Here is an 11,164-nt window from a genome sequence, read left to right on the forward strand (position 1 = left end):
TATATCAAGTTTAATTCCAGCTAAACCTATTGAATGCTGCACTCTCTCTACTCCAATAGGACATCTGGTATTGCCAGCATCTCTCCCACATTCCTCAGGATGTGTTTCTGAAGCTATTTCAATCCCATGCAATCTGTTCAATTCCTCTTACTCCAGCCTTCCTTTCCTATGGTTATTTACCCTATTGCTAAGATAAGTAAGCCTTCTTATATTTACAACTAAAGGTCTATTTCTCAAGCATTGATACTTTCCAAAGCAGTGCATGTTGCTGTTAACTTCTAATATCTTGAAAGATTTGGCCTAATCCAGGATCAACAATATCATTTTCGGAATGACCCTGCTACTGGTGTTCTTGTTGCTTATTTTACCCACCTCTATAATTTCTGTCTCGCTCATGCCATAACTCTAGGTTGCCACCCTCACTGATTTTGGCCCCTTGCTCTTTGATACTTTGATTAATGTCTGTCATTTGTTTGGACATCTGCAAAATCGGTGTCAGAATTTAGAACATTGCACTTTTGTTTTTATTATATGGTCTCCTACCAAAGTTATATATATTGCTATCTAATTTCGCTGAAATCATCCTATCGGCTGTATTTGATAGCTCATCTCATATTCATCATCCATCAATTCAGGTTTTTTCTCAGAGCTCTGTCTTCTGACCAGGTCTTTTTTTTAAATCAATGAATACCTCCACTCACCACTGAACCAATGCAGATCATTCCACACAACATTCATCAACTTTCTTCCGATCACAAGCCATTAGTACTCACAATCTTCAGTCCTCTTGTAGTTTAATGGCTGAATCATTACATCTTGATTTCTTCCATAGCTTTCAATGGGCAATGACATTTTGTTTTTTTCAATTCCTTTACTTTTGATGGGCGCAGCTATAACCCTCCTTCAGCTACTGGCATTGTTGGCATCAGTATCTTCTGTGGTCTCAAATTAAATTTCTGCATCTTCTCCATTTCTAAAGCTACCTCCAAGAAGCCCAGTTTCCTCTTTCTTTATCTTTCAACAACTATTAGCTTTCCATAAAGCACCAGTTTTCCCCGAGACTTAAATATTGGGTCTATATATGAGAAGGCTTTTCCACCGTCTCTTGCATTCGTGAACAAATTACAAGAAAAAGCTTAAAGAGATTTTCATCTCTCACCTTTAGATTTTATCTGATACTCAGTACTTCTTTGAAAGTTTCTCTCTTGTTCCTTCTGAGCTGAAAAGATTCTGACCTACATGTACTTCATAAAGACTCCAGGCCAGTAGTCTCGATAGAATTCTCAGGTATGACATTCCACTACTTTTTAAAATCTGCAGAAACTATTCTTTTGAAGTTTCCTATGTTCTTGCCTTTGGCTTTATTAAGGCTGTTAATTTTATTTACATATAAAACAGAAAAAATATCTTATCTTTATATAATGTCTTTAATAGCTTCAAGATGTCCCAAAGCACTTTACAGCTGATGAAGAACTTTTGAAGTATTGTCACTATTGCAAAGTAAGCCAACACAAAAGCAAATTTGCACAGAGAGGTTATAAAAACACCAATGAGATAAATGGCCAGATAATCTGTTTTAGTGATGCTAGTTGGAGAGATAAATGTTGGCTGGAAGACCAAGGAGAGCTCCTCTGATTATCTTCAAATAGTACTATGCGATTATTTACATCCAACTAAGAGGGCAGACAAGGCCTTAGATTAACATCTCATCTGAAAGACCACACTTCTCACAGGGCAGTACTCCCTCAGTACTGCACTGAAGTGTCAGCCTGGATTATGTGCTCTCCAGTAATCTTTTGACTCAGTGTTATGCACACATATAAAAATGACTGCTCCAAATAGGCCTGTGTGTGCTGAGACAGGCCATAAATTACATCCATGAACTGCACTTGAATGATCAACACCAATATACACATAACACATTCTGTTCAAGAGAGATAGATAAAATAGTGGTGAGAAAAGATACAGCAAATGTTTAATTTTACAATTATGAGAAAAGTGGGTAATGGCTGACAGTGAACTGGTAGAATATACGAATTGACTAGATTTATGGACTTGGAAATTGAAGAAAGATAATTGTAACAAGAAAATAGTGAGGTGAGGTCTGTAAAGAAAGTTAGGGTAAATGTTATTGACAGAATGCATGCAACTGAACTGGCGTCCACCATACAGATCCTAACATTACTTACTACTACTTCCTTATTTGGATCATCCAGGAATCAGTGAAGTGCAGGAAAAAACTGGACTAAATCTTAAAATTAGACTATAGTCACATGATAATCAATGATCACATCACCAAGGAAACATGAAGGAAATTACAAAACCAGATTGATGCAGTTCAAAAAACAGGGTCACTGAATGTATTTAAGTTGGGGATAGACAGATTTTTGAACGATACGGAAGTGAAAGGTTATGAGGAGCGGGCAGAGAAGTGGAGTTGAAGCCAAGATCTGATCAGCCAATATCTTATTAGCAGGCTCGAAGGGCCAAATGGCCTAATCCTGCTCCTATTTCTTATTTTTCTCAAGTAAGATTTTAATTCTGATTGATGAACCTACATCTTTGAGCATCAAAACTTCTTGGATGTGGAATTCTCAAAATGATCGGCCTTCATTACATGTTTGTGGACCAATTGGAAATTCCTGATCAGAAATGATCACAGAGAGCTTGCTTCAGTGTCTTGATAGATAACACCTGTCTGCAGAACAATTGAATTGCATTAACCAATGGCCCAGCTGCACCACCTGTAAAACTGGGTAAAGTGTGCTTGGTGCACGCTCCACCCAGCAGTCTCTCAAAATGGTGATCAGGGACCGACCTGAGAGAGACAGAAAAAAACACACACACAGATAGAGAAGATAAAGTAAAGGAATATTGGGTATATCTAAAGCTTAAATTCAGAGTTCATATCCCACTGCACATTGATTTAATTACCTGCATTTGCAAGCCATAGACTTATATTTTGTAGTTCTCCACAATTTTGGGGCTGCGTGGGTTTTCTTGAAGCCATTAGCCAACTGAAGATTGGCAGGTACTCATATATTAGGAACTAGGTAGTTTGTAAATTAATATCGGTTACTATAACTGCTTCATGCTCATTTCCTTAATACTTCAGAAGACAAGGGACAAAGGGGAGAAACAGCTACACACAATTGACAGTTGATAAGACTGCACTCTCCTAAATTTCCCCATGATTTATGAATTGTCTCTGCTTTCAGAGTGATTGCAGAAGTAAGTTACCACACTTACATCTATCTACAAGCAAGCTGTTGTCATGTACAATACAAATAATAATAAAGAGTCAGAGGGTATAGCCATGCACAAGGACACCAAAAGTGAAAGATGCCGTTTCGGAAAATCATCTTTAATAGACAGCATGTTAACTTCAACCAGCATCATTCAAACTTGGTAAGCCATGTAGGAGTATGATTATTTGCCATCACTGCTGCACAGAACGAGAACACCACAGAGAACCCCTGCAGAAATTCTACTCCTTGGTCTATTTCAGAAACAAAAATGCCATGGCCGGAAAATACTTACGTGAACAAAGGCCAACATATGTTTAATAAAAGGTCTAATAGTTTTTTTAAAAAAAGGAGTGGATAAAATATACAGGAATTGACCTAAGCAAAGGTTACAAGGCTGTAATTAATTAATAGGCTCAAGTAAATCTAATAAGGCCAGAAAGTGATATTTGATTACTTTACAGACTTGATCGGAGCCTAAGATGAGGATACATAATTCCTGGGTATGACACTTTTTAGAATATTGAAATTAAGTGTTTTTTTAAAATATTTTATTGAAACTTCCATTATAATTTCAGCTATTTTTAGGTGTATGGTAATTTGCCAGGCTCATAATGCACTGACATTCATATAGGGCTTTTATTCCTTTTGGCCTGGTTACTGTCGGGCTATCATAAAAAAATTGCAGTCAATTATAAAGGAAATTTTCATACATAGTATATATTCTGAGATTATAAAAGACAGTCTCCAAAATCATATTTTCTTTCACACATGTTCGTCAGATTTATTTTAATAGATGTCACACATTGATACCCAAGCATACAATTTGCATACAGATCTTACTTTCAAATTCTAGCAGCATACAGATTGTGAAAAACGTAAAATTAATATTTTCTCTGCAATACTAAAATAGTACTGCAAACATTTTGTCTCCTTAGTATTTCTAATTTTACAGCCTTTAAATTAGCATATTTAATAAAACCATGTGGAGACTACTCTTGAGACTACTGTTCACACACTTCAATAAAGAAATATGCTTAATCTTCACAGCCAACAGCTTCTTGCTCATCCTCTGTACAGTAACATGGCACCATCTACATGTTAGCCAAATTTGCCTGTATCACTACAATGTAACACATATTTAAATTACGATCTCAAGTTGCTCACATTGAAGTGGAAGGCCATTTGGCCCATCCCACTGCACTTCACCCGCAATAGCCGCATCTAATTGCTTCTTAAATGAATCTAAGGTTATCACCTTCATCACTCTGCCTGGAAGTCCATTAAGTGCTGGCTATTCTCTGCATAAAGAATAATCTGTTGCTATCAGTCCGAAAGTTACCTTTTACCTGTCTCGCCTTTTCCTATTCCCACTGTTTATTTTAAAGTAATATCCCAGATTAGCCAGAACTGTTACTGTCTTAATTACCTCGATAAATTCACCTCTCAAAGGCTTCCTTTGCAGACTGAAAATCCCAAGACTCTCCAACCTTTCCTCATAACTCAGACCTCTGACACCAGGGATCGGTTTCATGGCTCCCCTTTGCACTGCTTCATTGCTTCACTTGTCACTCAACAACCAGAACTGGACACAGTACTCGAGATGTGATCTTGAGTAGAGTACTGTACAGTCCAACTTCCTTTGACTTGTATTCTACTATTTTGGCTGTGTAGATCAACATTTTATTGTCTTTATTATGCTGCATTGGTTGGATATGTTAACTGTTCAATCCACTGGAATCCCTAGAACTCTCAACCTCATCCATGACTATTTCAGCATCATTCGTGGAAATGAAAATCAGGAGAGATGATCCGATATTGCCGTCTTACACTAGATATTTTACCAAGTAACTAGCAGTGCTAATTTTCTTTATTTTGTGTAAACATTAAATAGGATGCTTCAAATGCTAAAAGCAACCATGATATTGCACAGCATTTGCTTCACCACCGAAGGCATTTCCAAAATTAATCTCATTCTGTTGATATTGTTTCCCTTTTAAGAAAAGATTTTTGTAAATAAAACTATTGATTTTACATATAAACCGAAATAAAATTCAAACACCGTTCAATTCTATAAGCCTAATCATCATCATAGGCAGTCCCTCGGAATCTAGGAAGACTTGCTTCCACTCTTAACATGAGTCCTTAGGTGGCTGTATAGTCCAATATGAGAACCACAGTCCCTGTCACAGGTGCGACAGATAGTCGTTGAGGGAAAGGGTGGGTGGGACAGGTTTGCCGCATGCTCTTTCCACTGCCTGAGCTTGATTTCTGCATGCTCTCGGCGATGAGACTCGAGATGCTCAGCGCCCTCCCGGATGCACATCTTCCACTTTGGGCGGTCTTTGGCCAGGCACTCCCAGGTGTCAGTGGGGATGTTGCACTTTATCAGGGAGGCTTTGAGGGTATCCTTGTAACGTTTCCTCTGCCCACCTTTGGCTCGTTTGCCATGAAGGAGTTCCGAGTAGAGCACTTGCTTTGGGTGTCTCGTATCTGGCATACGGACAATGTAAGCTTCAATGCCACCAATTTCAAATTCATTGAATAGCAGTATGTTACTTTTAGTTTGTGAAAATATTTCAGCAAGCACTGCTTGAATAAATATTATTTATTAGTAATCACGGATTACACTGAGAATCTGTTGACTTCCAGTTTTATGCTGCCAATATGGGAATAAACTTTCTGCAAAATTATTATCCCATACACGGCCGGAATTTCCGTGGGGTACTCCGAATCATCTTCCTTAATTTGGCGGAAGATCAGGGAATCCCTGCAGAAACTCTATCCTCACTACGGGCCCAAATTTGGACCATCCGTTTTTTTTCGGCGCACTCACCGGAGATGCGCCGACTTCGTAGGGTGAAAACGACGCCATGAAGGTCTCTCCGGATTCTGACCGCTTTGTTGACTCTCCAGGGGCTTAGCACGGAGGGTACAGTGGAGTGGGGGGTGGAGTTAGGGCCCTGCACCTGAAAGAGTGCCGGCATGCGCATTAGAGCGTTCGCGCATGCGCAGTAGCTCCTGCTGATGATGCATGCTGCAGCGTGGGACCTGATGCGTCCCGCCCCTATCCCGGGCCAAGTGACCTGCTGCACAGGCTGGTCCACTGCCTTCCCGGGCTAAGGCTACAAACAGGTTGGTGCAAGTTTTGATCGGGGGGGGGGGGGGGGGCGGGGGGGGGGGGGAGGAGTTTTGATCAGCAGGGGGGGGAGAAGGAGGAGAGTTTTGTTCGGCGGGGATTTTGATCGGGGGGGGGGGTAGGGGGAAGAGAGAGTTTTGATCCGGGGGTAAAGTTTTGATGAGGAGGGGCGGGGGGGCGAAGTGAGAGTTTTGATGGGGAGTACGGGGGAAAGAGAGTTTTGAACTGGGGAGGGGGTTGGGAAGTTTTGATCCCGGGGGGAGTTTTGATCCGGGTGGGGGTGACAACTGTGTAGCCAGTAATTTTAATGAGCTCACTCAAGACTTTCCTTAACCCTGTTGATGAAAATACTTACCTGCATAAGAATATAAGAATTATGAGCAGGAGGTACTTCTATTTTTTATTTGGATATTTTGAAAAAATTATGTAAATATGTTGTCTCTTTACTGCTTTTATTTTTGTAGTTTAAGCTTCCATCAATGCTTCTGTTGTATAATAAATTAACTTTGCGAAGTTTGTCATATGATGTCCTGTATAGCTGTTTGATCCTATTCACATTCTTTTGTCAAGTCATTAGTACCTACCTGATTTCTTAACTCTCCACAAGGGTTTTCTGTGCGGCCACAAGTGGCCCCATATGCTGGCCTAAGATAGTTTGGAGTAACTATTAGCTGTACAAACTGGCTTAAATGGCCAAAACAGGCGTAGGTGGCGGCTAACGCCCCCTTTTGAAAAAAAAACGAAACTAAAAAAATCCTAACTAACTCACTTACTCGAATTGAATGTGCAAAATGGGAATTTTTAAGATACTCCAGAAAAATCAAGTTGCTCCAAAAAAAAACAGCAGCTCCTGGGCAATTTTGAGCCCATAATTTATGCCATAAAATGAAGATAGTAAGGTCAAAGACCAAAACAGATCTGCTGAAAATATTCAGCCAAATAAGTGAGGTTTTTAACTAAAAAGTCTTAGAACTTGTAACACAGGTGAATATTCATGATAATACAGGGATAATATTGGGAGTCATGACTATCTTTAGAAAAAGAAAATATCAGAGATTACTCGCAAAAATTTTTAAAAAAAAGACAGTGTGTATTTTTGAGCAAAGAGCTTTTGTAGACAGCAGCGCAGGTGACATGATTGACCTCGAAGACTAGGAGTGGGAGGGAAGCCTCAACAATTATCCCAAATAAGTTATTATTTAGCTTTGGAATACTAAAGGAGATAAGTTTAATGAGAAATTCTCAAACTTAAACAGCATTAAGTTACATTCTGAAACTATTTTATGCATGAAGCAATCATGCAATAGCTGATCCTCATTCCATCATGTCTCCTATTCAGACAACTCACAGTGATCTTTTTTGATTCTTTACATTCCTATATATGTTCCGACAACCTGGATATGACTTCCTCTAGATGCTGCTGCAGCACATGGGACATATAAATGTATGACTGCGCTCAAAAACCCAATTGTTGCATTTATGTTTTCGCCCTAGTTAGTGTCATCAATTACCCTTAACAAGTGTATAGTAATGGATAAAGGATTGGGAAATCAGGTTTGGTTCTCTCCTCCCCTCAGTGCTGTACCATTGGAAGCACAGCTTACCTGCTTGGCTTTTTTTTGTAAATGTGTCCCGAATCTCAGGCAGGGAGTCAGTTGAATATTCGGGGTGGACTCCTATACCAACAGCTGTGTAAATGGGGTGTCTGCTCCACAAAACCAGTGAGATTTTGCATCAGTATCTAGCCATTCCATTGGGACTAGGGGAGAAGGGATATATGCTAATGTGATCTTAGTTGTTCAGCTGCCAAGAATGTATTCAAAGCTGTTTCGTTACTGTCTCTAGAAATAAGTTGATCAGTCTTGGAATGATTACTATTTGAAATCATTGTAGGCCCCACTTACAGTCCTGAACAGCAAGTGTGCCTGTTTCATGCAGCTGTACTTACCATTGGCCGTAGAACTGGCAAGAATTCCAGGGGAACCTGGTGTCCCACCAGTCATAGATGCTAAATTATGTCATTGTGGGAGGGGAGGGCAGGGAGTGGAGACAAGTGGGTGGAGTAAGCGCCGGCCCCCTCCTTTAACATTTGTGATTGCAGCCAGAAAGGGGGCGGAAATGGTTTCTGTTATGTATTTAACCCTTTGTAACCTGCATGACCACCAGAGGGCTCACCTGTTGGAGTCCCAAGGGATCCCAGCATCTCTTGGGAGCACAGTTTATAAGCAGGCCACCCACGAGGTACCTGCACTCTGGAATCTTATTAAAAGGAGCTAAGATCATAGTTGCTCATTACACACAATACTCAGTTTCACCCTTTATTATGAGTGTATCAGTTTCCACCCCAGATTCCTGCCCCTCCAACTCCAGTGGATTTCTAGGCTCAGGCCACAGTTCAAACTGCCAGAGTAAAAACCTAAATGGAGGTCTCTTGTGGATAACAACCTAGTGTGCCCAGTTTCCCTGGTAACCTTTACATATTTAATGATCAATTCAGTTTTTTTTACAATAATTGTATGTTCTCAAAATTATACTGATAATGTATCATGAACTAAACAATAAAAGTTCCCATTTTAATTGCACTGTAAACTAATTTATCTGGATTTTAGTTTTAAATTTTCACAAATTTGTGTTATATTTGTGAAATCAATGCTCTCTCTAAAATAAATGTTATTTTATTTACCTCAATTGTGCTATCGAGGAATTGGTAATTCGTTCTGCTACGTGGTACTAAACTGGATGATCAGTGATCAAATAAGAATGCTCTATTTTTTTTATACCCAGTTCAAAATCCCAGTTTTAGCGCCATCAAAAAGAGCACGGAAAATCATTAACACTAATTACCCATCCATGTGGTAAACACCCGACAAGATAAAAACACAAAAGCATTGCATGTCCAAATACTTTATGGATCCATCTTTTTCAGTAGTGGCCGTTTTGCCAACTCTGAATAGGAATGCTAGATTTTCCATCTCAGGTCAGGAGAAAAAACAGACCTCACCCCATTTAAATTGTACCTCCTTCAGGCCAATTATAAAATGAATTGATGGCATCAGCAAAGGAGGCTGCAGCACAACCTCTTCCATCCTCCCGGCTCACAAAAGATACATCGTGACAAGTGCATTCTGAAGGGAAAAATATAACATGTAATAAGGCAAAAAAGGCGGCAAAAGTAATTTAAAAATATATATTTTCTTCATTTCATTTCATTGTAACTCTGAAATATACAGGTCGAAGCATAAGGTCATATTGTAGATACAGTAACACAGGTAAATAAGTTGATAGATCAATGGGCTCTGCACAGTTCTCACTAATAATGCATTGCTCAAACTGAAATGTCAGGTCATTAAAATCTTCTGATCCCATAGATTTTAAACGCAACATTGCACTGTTCCTTTTTAAGTGTAAATACATGCTAGTTTCTTGCTGTTACATGGCACCGATGTTTGATAAATGTGGAGGACTAGGCTACTTTAGTCAAATGCCATTATGTCAATCCTATTTGGAACCTGGAACGTCAGGACCCTCATGGACAATCCCAACAGCAACAGGCCGGAACGCCGCACCACCATAGTTGCCCAGGAACTCAGACGTTTTGACATTGACATCGCCGCCCTAAGCGAGACCTGGCGGGCAGGGGAAGGCCAGTTGAAGGAACATAGTGGAGGTTACACCTTCTTCTGGAAAGGGAAACCAGAGGCAGAATGCCGCCTTCATGGAGCCAGCTTTGCCGTCAAGAATTAGCTCGTTAACCGCCTCAAAGACTCCCTCTGTGGGGTTAACGAACGCCTCATGACTCTTCATATTACCCTATCTCGGAATCAATGCGCCATAGTCATCAGTGTGTACGCCCCTACACGCGATGCAATGGATGAGGCTAAAGAGGGTTTTTATTCCAACCTCGAGACATCCTTGTCCCACGTCCCCACGGGCGACAAATTGATCCTCCTGGATGATTTTAATGCCAAGGTCGGCAAAGACAAAGCCCTCTGGGGAGGCGTGATTGGCAGAGAGGGGGTAGGGAAAGCCAACTCCAGCGGTACCCTACTCCTGACAAAATGTCTAGAACATAAACTCATCACCAACACTCTATTCCGCCAGAGGGACAAATACAAGGCATCGTGGCAATACTCTTGCTCCAAACACTGGCACCTGCTTGACTATGTCATCGTCCGAGCCAGGGATGTGCGCATCACCCGCGCCATGACAGGAGCTGACGACTGCTGGACAGGCCACCGCCTAATCCGATCCATCATCAACATTAACATTGCCCAAAGCAGAGGAGACAGCAGAAGCAGTTCCGCAAAAAAGTTCATGCCGGGGCACTTAAAGACCCAGCTAAGAGTGCCCTATACAGCCAGCGCCTCACAGCCAATCTGGCGTGTCTTGATGACGGGAGATGCTGAATGCCCATAGCGCTTGGTCTGCCCTCCAGGCCTCTATATCCAGTGCCTGTGAAGAGACACTTGGTCACTCAATCAGAAAACATCAGGACTGGTTGGATGAAAATGATCAGGAGATCGAAGAACTAATAGATCGCAAGCACAGAGCATTTCTGAGCCTCAAGCAACAACGCAACTCGGGAGCTGCAAAACAACATTACAGATGGCTCAAGGCTCAGGTCCAACAAAAAACCCGGGACTTAAAGAACAGGTGGTGGATAGGGAAAGCACAGGAGATACAACAACTGCCCGACAGCCACGGTATGCGAGGATTCTTCGCTGCAGTCAAGGCCACCTACGATCCAAACTCCCAAGGCCCCACCCCACTCCTGGCCAAA

The 11,164-nt window shown here is 40.9% G+C and overlaps 1 long non-coding RNA gene across 1 annotated transcript in view; it reads left to right on the plus strand.

The window, feature by feature from the left end:
* LOC139275717 (uncharacterized) overlaps positions 1-5,096 on the plus strand; it is a 28,199-nt gene extending 23,103 nt beyond the window's left edge. The window contains exons 2-3 of the long non-coding RNA XR_011595739.1: positions 3,219-3,408; positions 4,711-5,096. This is a non-coding gene — a long non-coding RNA (uncharacterized lncRNA). The remainder of the gene's footprint in view (positions 1-3,218; positions 3,409-4,710) is intronic.
* Positions 5,097-11,164: the final 6,068 nt, after the last annotated feature.

The sequence above is a fragment of the Pristiophorus japonicus genome, chromosome 11 (genome assembly GCF_044704955.1).
Source record: "Pristiophorus japonicus isolate sPriJap1 chromosome 11, sPriJap1.hap1, whole genome shotgun sequence".
NCBI lineage: Eukaryota > Metazoa > Chordata > Chondrichthyes > Pristiophoridae > Pristiophorus > Pristiophorus japonicus.